Consider the following 18,437-nt stretch of genomic DNA (forward strand, 5'->3'; position numbering starts at 1 on the left):
AAGAGAATAAAATCAAGAAAGCAATCTTATTAACAATGACATCAAAAAGAATTAAGTACCCAGGAATGAAAGTAACAGATCTGTGCAAAGAAAACTGTAAGACACTGTTAAAAGAAATAGAAGATTCGAAGAAATGGATGGAGGAATTAACACTGTCAAAACAGTCATCTTAACCAAAGCACTATATATATTTAACACAGAATTGCTATGCATTCTTCAAGGAAATAAAACAAAAGTGACTGGAATTTGTATGGCACCACAGAAGATCTCAAATAGCGAAAGCAATTCTGAGAAAAAGAAGAGTGGAGGTATTACATTTAGCCTGGCATTCAGGTTCAAGCTCTCTGGCTGTTGGTCAAGGGGTTGAGCTATTTATGGCAACAGGGAATGAAAGTGAGCTGACTGGTGCTAACCAGACCAGTCAGGTGCTTAATTTTGAAAAACTGTCCAATCAGGCTTGTAGGGTGCGGAAGGGGGTGGGGGGAACATGAAGAGACTATAATGCAGAGGTAGAGCCAGCTTGAGTCAGTCAGAAGCCTCCAAAGAGAAAAGAAGCAACCAGCTTTCAAAGAAAGCAGCAGCATTCAGGGCCTCCCCTGGTGGCGCAGCGGTTGAGCGCTGGGCAGGGAAGCTGCCCCGCAGTCTCTGCAGCGCAGGTTCGATCCCGGCGGCCGGCAACAGTCCCACATTGCGCAGACCTCTCCCGCCGCCCGCTGCTCACCTAAGCAGTGTATTTCGATATAGATAAATAAATAAATCTTTAAAAAAACAAAACAAAAAAACAGCATTCAGCAGATAATCTGTATGGGATTCAGCAGACTTCTGCAGACGCCCATAGATTTCCAGACTGCTGCACCTGCCTCTGTTCCTGTCACTGACATTGCCTGCAAGGAGTGCTGTCACCCTCAGCCCAGTGTCTCAAAGAGTTGTTGGCTATTGGTTCAAACCAACAGCTCACAAAGACTTGTAGCACTTGTGTCTCTGACATCTGACAGGTGCTGACCAACAATACTGATCAGAGATCAGCATTTTCTCTGGCCACCTTTGAGCTCTGTCTTCTGCCTCTGGTCCTCTGGAATTGTCTCCTGGTGCTGTGGAATCCTTCATACTAGTCTGGCATCTGTGCTTCCATCCAGGCCTTCAGACTGCTGTTGTTGTGTGCTCAGGTGCACCTCAGCAGCCCCACCTGTGAGAACCTCGAGTTGGACCCTGGTGTGCTGCTGACCAATGTGCCACCAGCTCCAGGCCTTCATTGACAGGGCATCGCCAACTGGCATGAGCTGCTTTTGCTTGGAACTACTCGACAGTGTGGACCCTATCTGGGCTAAGACAGCCAGCCACTTGTGGCCTCAGAAACTCCTTTTCCCAATCTCCTGTTCATGAAATAAACCCTGTTGTTGTTGGAACTTGAGCCTGAGTGGTGACAATTGTGCACATGGGTGAGGACCCACAGTCGCCTGCACCCCTCCTTGGTACTGTTCCTTGACATTGTTGAGTACTAAAACCTTTAAGGTAAATCTGGATTTACCTTAAGATATTAAAAGTAGGGGAATAAATGGAAATACTGTGCAACCTGGCAATCTCACTCTTGGGCATCTATCCACAGAATATAAAATCATAAAAAAAATACATATGTTCTACAATATTCACAGTAGCATTATTTATAATAGGTAAGGCATGGGAGTAGCCTAAATCTCCTTCAGTGGATGAATGGATCAAGAAGGCATGGGACACACACACCATGGAATATCATATAGCCACAAAAACAGAAGAAATGGATCCATTTTTCAACAAAATGGAGGGAATTTGAGAAATTAAGTAAACAAAGTAAGTCAGAACGAAAAAACAAATATTGGTCATTCACCTAAGAAGCAAGTCAACAATGTAAAACACTTTTAAAAAGCCAGTGGACATTGACAAACATCTTGAGGGCTCTAAGGTTAAGAGGGAGGGAGAAGGAAAAGGAGCAAGGGACACAAAGGTAAAAAATGAGCAAAAGACTTGAACAAATATTTTACCAAAGAGAGTATGGGGATGGCAAATAAGCACACAAAAAGATATTCATGATTTACTATTAGGGAAATGCAAATTGAAGTTACAATGAAATATCACCATATATCTGTAGAATGGCTAAAATAAAAACTACTGACAATATCCAGCACTGAAAAAGATGCAAGCACAATCACGTTGAGTGGAAGGAGTTATGTAAAGGTTATGTACTGTAGGCCTCCCTGGTGGCGCAAGGGATTGAGCACTGCAGTATGAAGCAATCCACAGCCTCAGCAACACAAGTTTGATTCCCCGGCCGGCCAGAGAGCAACCCACATAGCGCAGCAGACCTCTCCCGTCTCGTGCACTGCTCCCTTCAGCAGTGTATTTCAGTCAGTCTGCCTGTTCTGTTCCCCACTCTGTCTCTGATGAGTCCTCACACCCTCTGCATCTCTGGTCTGTACCCCAGCTCTTGTATGCATAAATAAATAAATCTTAAAAAAAAGGTTATGTACTGTATAATTTTGTTTATGTGACATTTTATAAAATATATACATATATAGTGCTCGAGAATTGATTAGTGGCCAGTGGAGGGGGGCAGGGGTGAGTTTGGCTACAAAGGGACAGCAAAAGGAAGTTTTCTCAGGTGATGGAATCATTCTGTATCTTGATTGTGGTGGTGGTTACATGAATCCCTACTTAATAATTTGTACTGGTGTATGCCAAAAAAAAAAAAAAAGGCTGATGTTACTATATGATAATTTATAAAAAGCAAACAAATAAGGCATTATTAGTCACTGATGTCATGAATAGTGATATTGAGTGTTATGTAAATAATAGTTGCCAAATTGATTAAAGTACAGTTTTCACTTCTACATCCTGTTAAATCTCACATGAAACTCATGCTAACTCTTCCTTGTGGTGTCCTAAAATCAATAGGTGTCATTCAATCCTATAGTCAATCTGTAACAGGGTGGTGCCCAGGAAAAGGGGAAGTTCCAGGTTCCTTGCCCCACCCAAAGGAGGGTAGAGCTGAGCAGGGAGGAGAAGCTGGAGACTGAAGAAGGAAGGAAACAGGATGGAGAGCAGGAAGGAGACCTGGAGGAGGCACATGGAGCAGAGAGACATGTGAAGAAGCTGCACTTGCTTCTTGGTCCTGGACTGGTTAAAAGAGATGTGGGTGAGAGACCCGTGGGGAGGTGACAATGGCAGTTTTTATCTTGATTTTGATTTTTCTCTTTTCCTCCCAGATTAGTTTGGTTGTTTCTGATCCTTTTCTATGGGTGCCCGCTGGAAGGTGCTTTAGACCTGTGACAGGCTTTCAGGCCTTGCTCTGGGCCAGTCCCGTTTGGGTGGAATTTTACCCACGAGGAGATGGGTAACTTTGGGTGCTTGATTTAGAAACTATATTCTTTGTCTTCTCTGTATTGTTTACTAATTGTATTAAAGTTCCTTTCCATTAAAGGTCTTATATCTTTTGTCTTGATGTGGAGGATGGCAGAACCTTTTTAAAGCAGGCAGGTTTGGGGATTCTGGGTGACCCTCTCTCTGCCCTGTAACAAAATCAGGAAAACTTTGTTCAGAAAATTGGTTCAGCAAAGCGAAGTCATACAACACTATGAAGATGGCACCATCAGTTTGAAGTCAGTAATGTTGACCACGGTGATGCTGATTACGAGAACGGTATTCTAAAATTCTGGGACATTTTTCTCAATGGTTCAGATGTGTGGGAAGAGCATAATAGATATTAAAAGTAAGTCTTCCCATTGGCACGAACATTAGCAAATTGTGATGAGGACTTCCTGAGGGATGCCCAGAGTGACACATCAGTATGACTGAAGGATTCTTTTTCCTTCCTGGGAAAATTCTCAGTGGGTCTGTAGTGGAGAGTGGAAAATGCAGAAATAAACATGAGGCTTGATTCATTTCCTTTTTTGCTTGTCACTGCCTAATCAACCATGACTCTTCATCAGTGGCTGACCCTCTCCTCTCTCCTAGATCCCTGTGAATGGTTGGCCCTCATCCAGTGGTGGAACATAAATGCTGGCATGGGATGCTGGGATACCAGTTGTTTGTGGTTAGTGTAATCAGAGAACCCCTTCCCCCCTTCAGATTGTCAGTGTTTCTCCAAAGCCATCCAACTCACCTACCACCACAGGCCTGCTCTGAATTCACAGTTCCTGCTTAGGGTTAATGATTCTCAGGTGGAATACAGAATTCCATGAAACTTATTTATGATACACTGATAGTTCATCCATGGATTTTAGGGAAAGTTCACCAAAAGAAGCCTGACTATTGTGTGTACAGAAAGCACTGTGTGTGTCTACTTGATAATAGTCTATCTGGCAGATGATTGGAGGGCTTTCTCAGTGTTTTCTCCAAAAGGTAAGTGATTAACAACACTAGTATCAAAGTAATAAAAATTAACAACACTGAGTTATTACCTTTTTTGGTACTCAAGTTGGTGAGAATAAGACATGACCTTGTCCTTGCCTTCACTCTGCAGGTGGTCTAATCCCTGGGGCCCCAAGTCTGGTCAGTGCCCTCTTCCTGTGCACACAGCCTTGAGTTTTAATTGCTATTATTTATTTACTATACTTAATTAACTTTATTGCTTTGCTATGACAAAATCAATAATTGCTCAGCATAGAAAATATATCAAATAACAGTATCCACCCAAGCAAAACCTGTTACCTGTAGTCTCAACCACTTTTAAAATGTTCATGACATTCTTCACAACTTTTTGGTAAGCACTATTTAAATAGAATTTGGACGACATTAAATATAGTATTCTATAGTGTTACAGGGCAACCCCGCTCTAAAACGGGCTGCCTGACTGTGGGTCCTCACACATGCACTTAAAAGGGACACTGCAGGCACACACAAAAGGTTAACAAAGGTTTATTTACAAGGAAAGGGGAATGAGGAAATGTACAACTCAGGGAGAAAAGAGGGAGATAAATTCTTAAATGTGTCCTACCTGTTCCGCCGACCTGGAATCCCAAATGACCTGCTGAGACCAAACCTGCCTGGCCAAGAGCACGAGCCAAGTGCCCCAGACCCCACTAACATGGCTGGTTTTATTTAAAAACAGAGAAAGTGGCTGCTTAACTCCACCCTTAGGTCCTTGCAACTTTCCTTTGGGGATCATGGGATTTGTAGTTCCCAATGTCTTGATGGAGTGGGGGTGGCATACGCAAAGTCTGTATGGAGTTTGCTCAGGTCATCCTTTTACCCTAACAACAGATTATTTTTATTTTCACTTAGCAAATCCAGTCTCCTATTTATGTCCTAACATTCATTTTATTAAAAAGGGCATTACCCAGTTCAACAATTTCTTTCCCAAATGATAGTTTCAATGCCTCATCTTATGAGGCATTAAAAGAAAATCACACCCCTATGGATGTTCCACTGCCAGGCTCAATTCCTTATTCTGTCTAAACTTTGGTGTTCTCATTCTCAGTCCCCTGACACAGAGAATTCCAGTGAGAGAAAATCAGTGTTTATGTGGGGGTTTCACTTCCGGGTGAGAATTTTACTGCTAACAAACCTTGCAGGCCTTTAAAGAGCCTCTGGGGATCCCATTTTGTGTTTCTTAGAGAGCATAGTATGCGTTCATGTAACACCTGGCATCTTTCCAGTAACTTCCCAACACAGAGAAAAGATACACATCTGCTTCTAGTGTTACCATCCTTATTAATGCCTAATTTCTTCTCTGGAATAACACCACCTGCCACAGTTGAGTTTTGTTTTCTAAAGCCTTGAGCAACGTTTCCTGGAATAACCAAAAAAAAAAAACCAAATGTCCATTTGCTACAATCTTTCAAATCTGCCTCCTGTGAAATAATGACAACAGAGGAGCCTAACCAGTTCACAGTTCAGAAATGATATATACCTTTTGAATTTCATTCAGACCTGTGCTCCAGAATTAAGGAATAAAATGATGAAACTTTTACTGCACATCCAAGGGCAACACGAAAAATAGGAAGCATCCTGAATTTACAAACAGGGAATTTGAAAGATCTTCAAGACCCAATCTAAGAATTCTCCTCCAGAGAAGACTTCCTGAAAGAGGTGCTCTCTGAGCAGAAGGCACAGGACTAAATAGGAGTTAGCCAGCATTGGGCTGGGAGGTAGAGTATGATATGAGCAAAGGCACAGGTCAAAAAGTAGGGAACTTGTTCAATATTCTGCTACTAAAGAATGAAGTGCCAGGTAAGGTTTGGAGGACAGAGGGAGAGTGTCGAGAATGAGTGGAGACCTACAGAGAGAATACAGGTAAAACCCAAACTAGTACAGGCGGAATACAAAATGTTATTAAATTATGGTGGGATTTATTGATCTAGTGTCTTTTTCTGCTTGCCAACATTTTGTACAATAATCCCTATATATAAATTGAGATACAGACATTTTTTTTTTACAATTTTTACTCCTAAAATTTCTTCCCCAATAAGAACTCATCTCCAAATGCTTTCTAAGTTTTCTTGATATAGAGGTTTGCGCAAGTTTAGATCGGTTGTAAAAGTTTCCACACTAACAGTAGAGATAGCATAGATTTGAATTGTGGCATATACCTATGTAAATGTGCAAGCAAGTGTGTGAGGTGGGTGTGGGTATGGACGTGTGTGTAAGGTAGCACAATAGAGTGCTTTATCCACTTGTGGAGGGAGGAAGACAACAGTGCAGGTTTTCTAGGATCCAGCAGAATGGGTAGAGGAGTGAGAGTCCTCAGTAGTTTTGCAGGTTTTTAATTGGGATTACCAGGTACACGGCAGGCAGGGGCGCTGGGGGGCCGGTAGGCTGGCAGGCCTCCCAGCCCCCAGCAGGTCTTCACTCTGGGCTCTCCGGCTTTCTCTCAGCTTCTGCTTCTCTTGCTTCTCCCTTGGCTTCTCTTTTGGCTTCTGCTGGCGTCCCCGTGACGCCTCCCTTAAAAGCCCAGTCTCAGCCCAGGCGAATCCCATCTACCTATGCCCACACCCTACTCCAGGTGCCCGCCATCAGGCATGCATTCAGGACCTCAAGGATCCATCATCTATCCTGATGGCGGGAAGGCAGAAAAAGCCTGACATTTTTCCTTACCCTACACCACTGAACTTCATTCTTTAAATATCTTTTCATATTTCTGTGGGTTGGCCCATCATCCAGTTCCCCATGCCTGAATGTCTTTCTTCTTATGCCTCCCCACCTGATAAATTCTTTTTGTTTTTTTTTTTAAGATTTTATTTATTTTTATGTAAAGGAACAGGGGTACAGGCCAGAAGGGTGGGGGGAGGGGTGTGAGAGGATTCACCAGAGACAGAGTGGGAAACAGAATAAGTGGATCTACTGAAATATGCTGCTGAGGGGAACAGCAGGTGAGACAGGAGAGGTCTGCTGTGCCATGTGGGCTAGCTTCCTGGTGGGGGATCAAACTTGTGCTGCACTGGTTGTGAATAACTTTATAGTGCTGAGACTTAACCCCTTGCTTCACCAGGGAAGCCCCCAACCTGATAAACGCTTGTTTACTCTTCAAACCCAGTGTCCCCCACATGAAATCATCTACAATGATCCAGGCAATATTAATTTTTGCATCTGCACTCCCACAGCATTTCCTATCACTTTTGCAGTAAAGTATAAGTTCTCAACTGTAACTATACATTAAAATGATTGGGATTGTTTTGTAAAAAATGTCCTTGTCTGGGCTCCCCCTTAAAGATTCTGACTGTCATCCATCTGGGGTGGAGCTTCAGATCTTTATAGGTGGTTCGAATGTGAATAGGTGGTGAGACGCACCACTTATCTAACACTAATTTAGTTTCATCCCACAAATTCTGAAAATTTGGTGTTTCACTTTAATTCAGTTCAGAGTATTTTCTAATTCCTCTTGAGACACTCTCTTTGGTCCATTAGACTATGAAGAAGTGTATTCTTTAATTTCCAAGCATTTGTAAAGATTCTGTTACATGTTTGTTATTGGTTTCTAATTTAAGTCCAATATGATTAGCAAATGTACGTTATATGATTTAAATTCTTATGAATTTATGATTTGCCTTAGAACACAAGATATGGTCTATTTTGATCAATGTTCAACCATTTGCATGCCTTTATGGTTGGGTGGAATGTCATAATATCAATTTGATGTAGTTAGTTGATAGTGTTGCTTAATTCTACTATATCCTTGTTGATTTTCTGTCTAGTTATTCTACCAATACTGAGGAAAGAGTATTAAAGTCTCCAATGATAATTGTGGATTTTTCCATTTATCCTTTCAGCATTGTAAGTTTTTGCTACATGCATTTTGAAAATTATTGCTAGTATCGTGCATATTTAGACTTACTATGTCTTACCTGGTAAACCGACTCTTTAAATGGTTGTAAAAGGTCCATTTTTATCCCTGATAATTTCATTCCTCTGAAATTTACTTAGACATTAAAGTAGCCATTCTAGCTCTATTAGTGTTAATGTTTGTATGATATACCTTTCCCGTTCTTTTAACTTACCTGCATCATTATACTTAAAGTGGTTTTCTTATGGAAACATATAGTTGGGGCTTTTATTCATTGCCAGAAAGAGAATTGATTGACATATTTAGACTATATTTTATATAACAATTAATATATTTGTATTTGGATGTAACATTTTATCATTTGTTTTCTGTTCCCTATATATCACTTCAACTAGAGCTAAGAAAACTTCCATACAAATCTCTTTACGCTCCCCCTTTTATGTTATAGTTGTCACATGTATAACATCTATATATATATTGAAAACCCATTAGATAGCATTATTTTTTCTTTCAACTACTATACATAAATTATTAATTTATATGTAAAACTTCACAGACTATTTTCTTTACCAGATATTTACCATTTCTGTTGTTCTTCCTTCATGAAGTTTTAAGTTTCCCTCTGTTATCATTTCCTTTCCATTTGAAGAACTGCTTTTGGCAATTCCTTTAGAGCAGGTCTTCTGATAACAGATGCTTAGTTTTCCTTCTCCTGAGAATGTCTCTACTTTTTATTCATTTATAGATATTTGCACTGTATATAGAACTTTAGGCTCTTATTTTTTCAGCACTTAAAAAGTATGGCATTCTTCTGACCTCCATGGTTTCTGACAAGAAGTCTACAGTTATTCAAATTGCTGCTCTTCTCTAAGTAAAGTGTCATTTTCTGACTTCTTTCAAGATTTTTTCTTCTATTTTTAGTGTTCTGCAGCTTAACTATGATATATATGTGCATAGCTTTCTTTGAGTTTATCCTCTTCGGACTTCCTGTATCTATAAGGTTATGTCTTTTATTAAACTTAAAAAAATTTGAGCCATTATTTCTTCAAATATATGTATTTTAAGAATATGCCATTGTTCCACAGATCCCTGAGATTCTGCTTGATTTATTTACAACTTTTTTTCTCTTTATTGTTTGATTGGCTAATTTCTATTGTTCTAGCTTCTAGCTCATGGACCTTTCCTCTTTGATCTCTATTTTGGTACTAACCTTTTTGGTGAATTTTTCTACATTAGTGTATATTTTAGTTAGAAGTGATTAGGTCTTTTTACATACCATCCTTTTCTACTTAGACTTTTTTTTCTTTCCATTTTTTTAAGACTATTTGCAGTTATTTCTTGGAGCAATGTTGCTTTAAAGTCTTTGTCTGATAATTCCAGCTTTTGTATCACCTCTCTGTGGATTATAGTTTCCATATAAGTTATTAAATTTCCTGATTCTTTATATAATTTTGCACTGCATCTTAAATATTATGTATTTTGTACTGCATCTTAAATATTATGTATGATATGAGACCCTGGGTCTTTTTATAAATTTTGTGGGCCATCCTGTTTTATTGGTTTGTTTTAGCAACTGACCTGTTCAATTCAGGACACAAAGTCCAATTCGTCTTCTATGAACTATGGTTCTAATGTTAGTTCAGTTTTCATAGTTTTCACAGTATTATTCAAATCTGTGCTGAGTGTGTATCAGACACTGGCCAGTCAGGGAAATAGACAGTAGCCTAACCCATAGTTCCGTTCTTAAAGCTTTAGTATGTTTAGTGTCAGATTCATACATAACTTTATGTAATTGTTTTCTTGGTCTGCCTTCTTTCTATATTTTTTTCAACATTTTCTACCATCCTTCCTTGACCTTTGGTTAGAAGACAGGGTTTTATTTTCTCTTTTTACTAAAGAAAAAGATACATTAAGTTTCAGGAGAGGATTGGCAGGTGGCAGGGGTAAGGAGGATGGGGGAGAGAGAAAAAGGGGAATGGAAGAAGGGAAAGAAAAGGGGAAGAGAAGATGAGAGAGCAAGGGTGTGGGTGGGTGGGTGGGTGGGTGTGTGTGTGTGTTGAGAGAGAGAAGAGAAACCAAGCTGATGTTGGTGCACAGCTGCTCTGGTCAGAGAGAAGTGTCCCCCTCCCCACTTCCCATATACACTCACCTGCCACCATCGCATAAAGTTTTAATTCTTTAGGTACCTTCCCAGCTGTCACTTTCATTGCCATCACTGATAGAGGATTTTTTGGAGCCTAGATAAATAAACAAACAAACAACAAAATCAAGGGATTTCCCTCACTCTCTGGGATCCTTTTGTGTTCCTTGGACCAGAAAGGAAAATACCTCTTAGAACTCTAAGAGTTGTTCACTTGGTGCAAAGTTCTGGATTTGAGGCTGCTTTGGAATCTTTCCACACAGTATTGAAACTCAAACTTTAATGAAGAATCATATTATTCCAATTTTTCGGGTAAGGAATTTGAGAAGCCAAATAAGTAACTAGCCTAACATGACTGACCTTGTAGAAATCAAAAATCAGGACTCAATCCAATTGATTATATTATAGATTACATATCATAGCTTCTTACTGTCTATGGAATTACAAGTTAACTAAAATTAGGACTCTGTTTTCAAGCAACATCTTAATATAATGCCAACATATAAGTGAATAAATATAAATGCTCTGGTTGATGGGCAGGATTGCTAGGACCTTTTGGTTTGAGGAACAGAGTGAGAAACCACTGCCCTGCATCAAAATTAGGTATTGAGGAATGAGAAATGACCAGTGAGAACACAGTTTCTTCTCACCAGAGGTGAAGCCCATCTGTCATATGTTCATTATTTCAACAAATTTCATCACAGTTCAATTACAGTGATCCCAGACCAAAGAAATAAACTTTCACATCATACCAAAAAATGAATAAAACCTAAAATCACACTAACAAATAGTAAAAGGAGGAATATAATACAGGCACAATCTGTACAAAGATGTTCCCAGGGGAAGAGCTTGGCAGTGCCACTCTCACTGTTTGGGTATATGCTGCTTCTATATCAGCTGCTGCAAAACAAATGCTAGATGCTATTTTAACTAGAGGAAGTCTCTCTGAATCTCTTTCAGTTAACAAAAACAGGTACAGGTAGGCCCTTTGTAAAAGCAAAGTGGCGTAAAAGAAACTTTCAAAAAATGGAGATACCTACACTATTCTTTTGTATTGAAGTAAAATTTGCATAATAGAACTGTCATTTTTACAGTGTGCAGTTCATTGGTATTAAGTACATACATGGTGTTGTGCATTATGCAGTTCCAAAGCATTTCATCACTTCAAAAGGAAATCCCATCCTCTTTAAGCAGCATCGCTACACTTTTCTCCCCTCTCTGGTTCCTGGTGACCACTAATCTGCTTTCTGTCTCCAGGTATTTACTTACTCTTGATATTTCATATAAATTGTATCATCTAATATGTGGGCTTTTGTGTTTGGTTTTTACTTAGGATGATGTTTTCAATCTACATGCTGTGGTATATATCAGTACTTACATCCACTTTTGTGGCCAAATAATATTCCATCATGTGGATATACCACATTTCATTCATCCATTCATCCATTAATGGACTTTTGGGTTATTTCCACCTTTCCATTATGCTAAACTGTGCTCTAATAAACATTCATGTGCAAGTTTGCGTTCGAATACCTATTTTCAATTATTTTGGTAATATACCTGGGAGGGCTTTGAGAGAACTATAACCATTCAGTGAAGGCATATTTACTAATTTTTCATTCTAAATTTGTGTGTAGCATATTGGATGTATTGGAATCCATGAAAGGAGAACCAGATAGTAGATTTCCCTTCACCACAGTCCCAAGTGAAAGTCATGGCAATTGCATGAGTTCTGGTGATCTGCACAGTGGTCCCAAGGAGCAGGTGTCTAGTCCATTGCTAAGGTCGGGGGCCAGTACTGCTGATGAGTGTAGTAGCAATCAGCAGACTGGCATTTTGAAGCACTGCTTTGCACTGATAAGGATTTGGTGATGGGGTGTGTTTGTGTGATAAGACTAACGGAGGTCCAAGAATCTTCAGAATGAGGATTAGGGGTAAGAGGTTCTTTTAGGTTTTTAGGCATCTGTCAGTAGGCTTCTATTAACCTTGTATAGCAGGCCTCAGACCACATCTGGAGATGAAGAGGGATGAAAAGTGTTTGTGCTGCCCTCTATCTTGGCAGAACATCTCCCCATGCTGTTTATGACTCAGGGCTGGCTTAGTGGATTGATGGTTACCCTGGCAACAGATGTTATATGGCTTTCACCGATGGTTTTGCTCTGTGTGTGACTACTTGGTCAGGAACACTGGGCTTTGCAATGTTCTTCTGAAACAATTGGGGCTCTCATCTGGGATTTGCTTCAAGTTGCATCACAGAGAGCTGGTCCCAAAGTTACACCATATGGCCTGAATATACCTTGACTCTGATTTCCTGCAAGAATAAAATCACACACACAAAAAAAGATTGCAGGGATAACTCCCTTTATGAAATTGATAGAAATCCATTTACGTATTATTTTTAATGTCATATATTTAAGTCCAAGGAGTCCCTGATAGGATATTACAAAGATATTGCAGCCAACAACAAACAAACCCCTTAGAAATGATCATTCTTCTTAATGGGATGTGGCGATTAATCCCAATTGGGCACCAGAAATCAGCCAAGTGCTCAAAAACTGCCAAGGTCAAAAACATTGCAGGTTTTTAATCAAAACTCTTAAGGGTCAGAGTGATTTTCCAGGTTAGTTCAACTTAACTAACATAATGTTTCAACCAAAGATGGGTAGCCTTTCACATTTCTCCTTAACTACATTTAGAATGCTTTAATTAAAAAACTACATTTAGATGCCAAGCCAGCATCTGGTGTGGATCTGTTTGACTGCTAAGTTTTCGATGCTAAGGCCCAATTTGGGGTATTTCTTACTAAGCTTTCAGTACCATTCTACAGTCTGAATTGAAGGTATTCAACTAGTGTTTACCAGTAGCTAATGGGGAGATTTCAGCACTAGACATAGAAAAGCTGTCTTGACATTGAACTCAGGTCCTGTTCCTAGAAAAAGCATTAGCCTTTGAGCCTCCCTGGTGGCACAGGGGTTAAAGACAGTGCTATCAAACTATTGCCAGCCACTGCAGTGTGAGTTTGATTCCCCTGCTGGCCAGCGGTAAACCACATGGTGCAGCAGACCTCTTCTGTCTCACCCGCTGCTCCCCTCCGCAGTGTATTTGAGTCAATCTGCCTGCTCTGCTCCCCACTCTGTTTCTGGTGAATCCTCTCACCCACCCCCTGCACCTCTGGCCTGCACCCCAGCTCTTGTATGCATAAATAAATAAATCTTAAAAAAAGTACTAGTGTCAACTTTTTAGTGGTAGAATTTCCAGGTTAAAATATTTTTCTCCCTTCTAAGGCAGCTGAGAACTTGAGAAAATTTAAATCATCTTTCCTGAATCTCTTAATCCTCTAGATCTATTATTCTAAGGCCACTTTAGGGCTCAGCAATAAATGATATCATGTGCCTGCTTTAGATAGGGAAGGGATCGCACCACCCCTTCCCATCTGACTTGGAGCCCACAGCAGTTCCCCACAATCAGAAGGTGATTCCTTTCACCTGAGATCCCATCCCCCACCCACATGTCCAGACCTGCCTGGTGTCTCAGCAGTGGGATGGGGTGGAAAGGGTTTGTGCTCAAACTGACTTAAAATAAAAACTTGGCGCCTATATTTATTAGGTATGTGACTTTGGTGAGAGACTCAATTGAAATAACATAAGTAAACAGTCCAGGAGAGGAACTGGGCTGAATAGATGGTCTGAACATACAGCTCTTTTACAACTCAAATTGAACTTGCCTTTGGAAGCTATTTCTGACTCTCTTCCCCTCCCCCCATAGCCGCCCACTTACCCCTTTCCTGGGGTCTTTTCCCGCTTGGCTGTGATTGTCGCTATCTTCATGTCTCTCTCCCACTAGACTGAGTCCTTTGTAGTGTTTGTATTTGTTCCAGAAATGTGACTTGCTGTATTGGCAGGAAGGCACAGAGCAGGTTCTCAATGATCCAGGCAGACTGGTAAAGCCGAGTCCTGGAGCCCTCGGTGGCTTTTCAGGCTTTTATTGAGCTTTTTACACCATTTGTATTGAGCTTTTTTTACATGCAGTTACATGGCAGGCAGAGGGGCCAGGGGTCCTGAAGGCTGGCAGGCCTCCTAGCCCCCAGCTAGTCTTCACTCTTTCTGGGCTCTCTAGCATTCTCTCCTGGGCTCTGTTCTCTGCTTCTCCTTTGCTGCTCTGCTGGCTCTGCTCTGCTCTGCTCTTTCTGCTACTCTTCTACTTATTCTCTACTGGCATCCCCCTGATGCCACCCTTATAAGCCCAGTCTCTCAGCCCAGGTGTGCCCACCTCTGCATGCCCACACCCTACTTCAGGTGTCCACCATCAGGCACACGTATAGGGCCACAGGGGTCTATCATTAATGCTAATGGCGGGAAGGCGGAAAAGCCTAATAATTTTCACTTACCCTGCACTTGCTTATTGGTAAGTGCTTCTAAACTGCTAATCCTAACAAGCTAGATCAGTTTGAGCCAGGAAAAACCCAGTTCATGAGTCTCCCTCAACGGTGTCAAGAGCAAAGTAGCCCCAGCAGCATCTGCTCTCCCCAAACAGAAATGAGCCAGCAACACAAAATGTGAAGAGAGCCATAGTCCCTTCCAGGCATCAAACTACATAAGAGCTCTTCCGAACTGCAGATGGCCCGGGAAGTCCAATGCGTCCAGTACCTATCCCCGTAGTGGCACACTGATCCAGGCCGTTTCCCGAGTCACTGGGATGATAGGACTTGCAATGCTGCTGGAATCAGAATCCCAGTGGGCGCCGAGGGTGAAGCGCCTCTCCAGCTGCTCCTCAGCAATGCGAATCCTGTTAAACCCTTAACCCTCCTAAATTAGACCTCAGGGGCTTCAGCTTGGCATTGGGTGACCTTATAAAGTCACAGAATGTCTGTTCCTCAGACTCAGTGAAGGGGACTAAACAGGAAATTCTTTAATATAAAGTCAGGAATGGGCACTGTGCAGGTTTTCTGATCCCATGCAGACCGGGTAAAGGAGGAGTCAGAGTCCTCAGTGGCTTTTGCAGGTCTTTTATTAGGGTTCACCAGGCATATCGCAGGCAGGGATGCTGGGGGGCTGGGAGGCTGGCAGTCCTCCCAGCCCCCAGCAAGTCTGCACTCTCTCTGGGCTCTCTGGCGTTCTCTGCTTCTGCTTCTTTGCTTCTCTCATCGGCTTCTCTTCAGCTTCTTTCTCAGCTTCTGCTGGCGTCCCCATGACGCTGCCCTTAAAAGCCCAGTCTCAGCCCAGGTGAATCCCATCTGCCTATGCCCACACCCTACTCCAGGTGCCCGCCATCAGGCATGCATTCAGGACTGCGAGGATCCATCATCTATCCTGATGGCGGGAGAGCAGAAAAGCCTGACATTTTTTCCTTACCCTCCATATAGCTTCTGGCGGTTCAACACTGTGCCCACTTGTGTCCTGCCCTGTTTTACCTTAGTGGAGAGGGATTGGAGTATAGCACATATACAAATTCTTCACTGGGAATGATTGGTTTAGATTGCAAGGGGCTGGCTTATGTTATGGGTACCATACCTGAAAAATTTAAAAACACAGGCACACTTCCTTCCAGTCAAGGAATTGTGGGGGAGACCTGAGAGATGGTGTTCACCAGCCCGAGTCCAGGGGCAGTGAGAGAATCAAGCTGGGAAGAGAGTGGAGATAGTGAAGGGGAGGAGGTCCAGGGGAAGGGGCTTTCTGTGTCTCTGTGTAACATTGTGCCAGCACTTGCTGACAAGTGGCCTAATGGGAAGATAAATACATATTTACACCAGCCTTTGGAAGCCACATGTGTGTCTGATAAGCCATGAGTAGGACTGGATTCTGAAGTTTCATCTTTCTAGACTTCGGGGAGAAGAGTGGTGGCATTACACAGGCATATCTAGTTAAAAACAAACAAAAAACAAGTTCCTGATAGTTTATCCACCTGAAAATCTCCCTTTCTTGTCCCCACGCTATAACAATAACATTTCCTATAAGTCAGGTGCTGTCCAGTGTGTCATAGGTATTTAACACATTTAATTCTGTAAGTATCATGACTTCATTTTGCAGGGGAGGAAACTGAAGCAAGGACTGACTTCACCAGGGCCTGCGAGCTCATGTGGCAGACCTGGGCTTTGAATGCGGGCTGTCTGGCATGAGGGCTCTGCCCCTCACCACTGGCCCACAGTACTCTCCTTGGTCATCAAGCCCTTCTTTAAAAAAAAAAACAACATTTTTTTAATCTATGTATATTTTACATCATTGTTCATTTTTAAACAATGTTTGCTTTTTTTTTTCTAACCCTCAGGCATAGTCCCCATAGAATTTCCTTCCCCAATGCACCCGTGCACCATCACCTCAGTCCCCTGTACTCCTCCCTCCTTCAGGTGCCTCCTTCAGTGCTGCCAGGCTCGCCCACTGCTCCCCTCTCTGTGTTCTCACATGCGAGAGCACCCTAAGGTGACTCTCCTGTTTCCTGGTGTATCTATGACTCATTCCAGAAGAGATTATGAGATATTTACGAGCATGCACCTCCTCTCATAATTATTTGAATCCCTGCTATCCAGTTTGGTAATAGCCACAAAGCGAGCATTGGCAAATGTGTAACAGATAAAATGAATGAAAAATGAATAACTTAGGGACATCGGAGAAAACTGAGGCCAAATGGGGCATTGTTGGACCTACTAACAACAGTCATGAATGCTTATTGACCACCTGCTATGTTCCAGGAAGGGTGCTGAGCATTTTTATGCATTATCCATGTAATCATGAGACCAACCTATAGGGCAGTTCTGCTTTAATCCCCATTGAACCTGTGCAGAAAGTAAGACTATTAAGATACTTAAGTTCCCACAGCTAGTCATCTGTCGAGTGAGGATCCTGACTTATATCTGTCTTATGCCAACACCATTGATTTTAACCTTCACAATCTTTGGTTGCTGTCCAGATCACTGAGCTGCTCGTCTAACCTTGCATATGTGTTATGGGAATATGCCAAAGGCTTTCCAGCTACCTTTTTTAATTCCCTCGGTCTTTGTGGTGTATCTCCCTGAAATAGTGCTGCACACGTTCATCCTGAAAAAGCTCTGCTTTTCTTGTTGTTACATAATCATCACATTCTTACTACTGCTGACTAATTCCTGCGGAGCCTTTGCTGTATATGACTCCATGCATTTTAGTGTTTGAATGCATCTAATCCTGTCAACAAGCTCCTAAGGAAGGTACTTTTATTAAACTCATTTTAAAAATGAGTGAATTGAAGCTCCCAAGAGGCAAATTAAAACATGCTCAAACACAGGTTGATATTTAGTCCCACCAGTCTGATTCCAGAGCCTGCATTCTCAACCACAGCACTAACCTGACTCATCAGCAAAGCAGGGGCCTCACATCTCTGCCTGGGGCTGTTGGCTTTTTCATAGCATGGGGTCTTCAGAAGCAAGGCTTGATCTCTGATAGTGGTAGACTGTACTTTAATCCTGGCCAGATGTCCTGCAAACGTTGCACAGATCTAGGCCCTTGGTTACCAAGGAGACCAGGTGGGGATGGATCAGAGCGGTCTGCCAGCTCCATGGGGAAAATTGTGCTGCTGATAAAAGGTCAGAACTAGCTCCTTTAAATCATTAAAATACCCATTCAAGAATGTAACCCTAAAATTAAAATTAAAAAATTTACAAATGACAACCAGCTTGGATGTAAGCACAGAAACCAAATCCCTAACAGTTTTAAAGAACTAAAGAAAATCCCTTTTTGAAAAATGATAATTAAAAAAAAAACTATGTTAGTCGTTGTATCTGGCTTCCTCATGTCTCTAAGAGCTAAGCTTGTCCCCAACTGGCTTTGCATGCACAGAACGTTGACTTTCACTTCCATGATGTGTTGAAAGAGTCAAATTCCACGCTGGCTGTTTCATCAGAAGGGTAAATACTGTGTGTTTAGATATTTGATGTGCTTAGACTGAGAGCCTTTTCCAGTGAAAGCATCAGAGGTTTGCAGGCAGAGTTGGAGTCACGAGAATATTAGAGCTGCCAGGGGCTTTAGGGATCAAAGTCCAGAGCCCTTGTTATACAGATAAGGGAGGCCAGCCAGG

Source organism: Talpa occidentalis, unplaced genomic scaffold, assembly GCF_014898055.3.
Source record: "Talpa occidentalis isolate TD23 unplaced genomic scaffold, MPIMG_talOcc4v2.1, whole genome shotgun sequence".
In the NCBI taxonomy this organism is placed as follows: domain Eukaryota; kingdom Metazoa; phylum Chordata; class Mammalia; order Eulipotyphla; family Talpidae; genus Talpa; species Talpa occidentalis.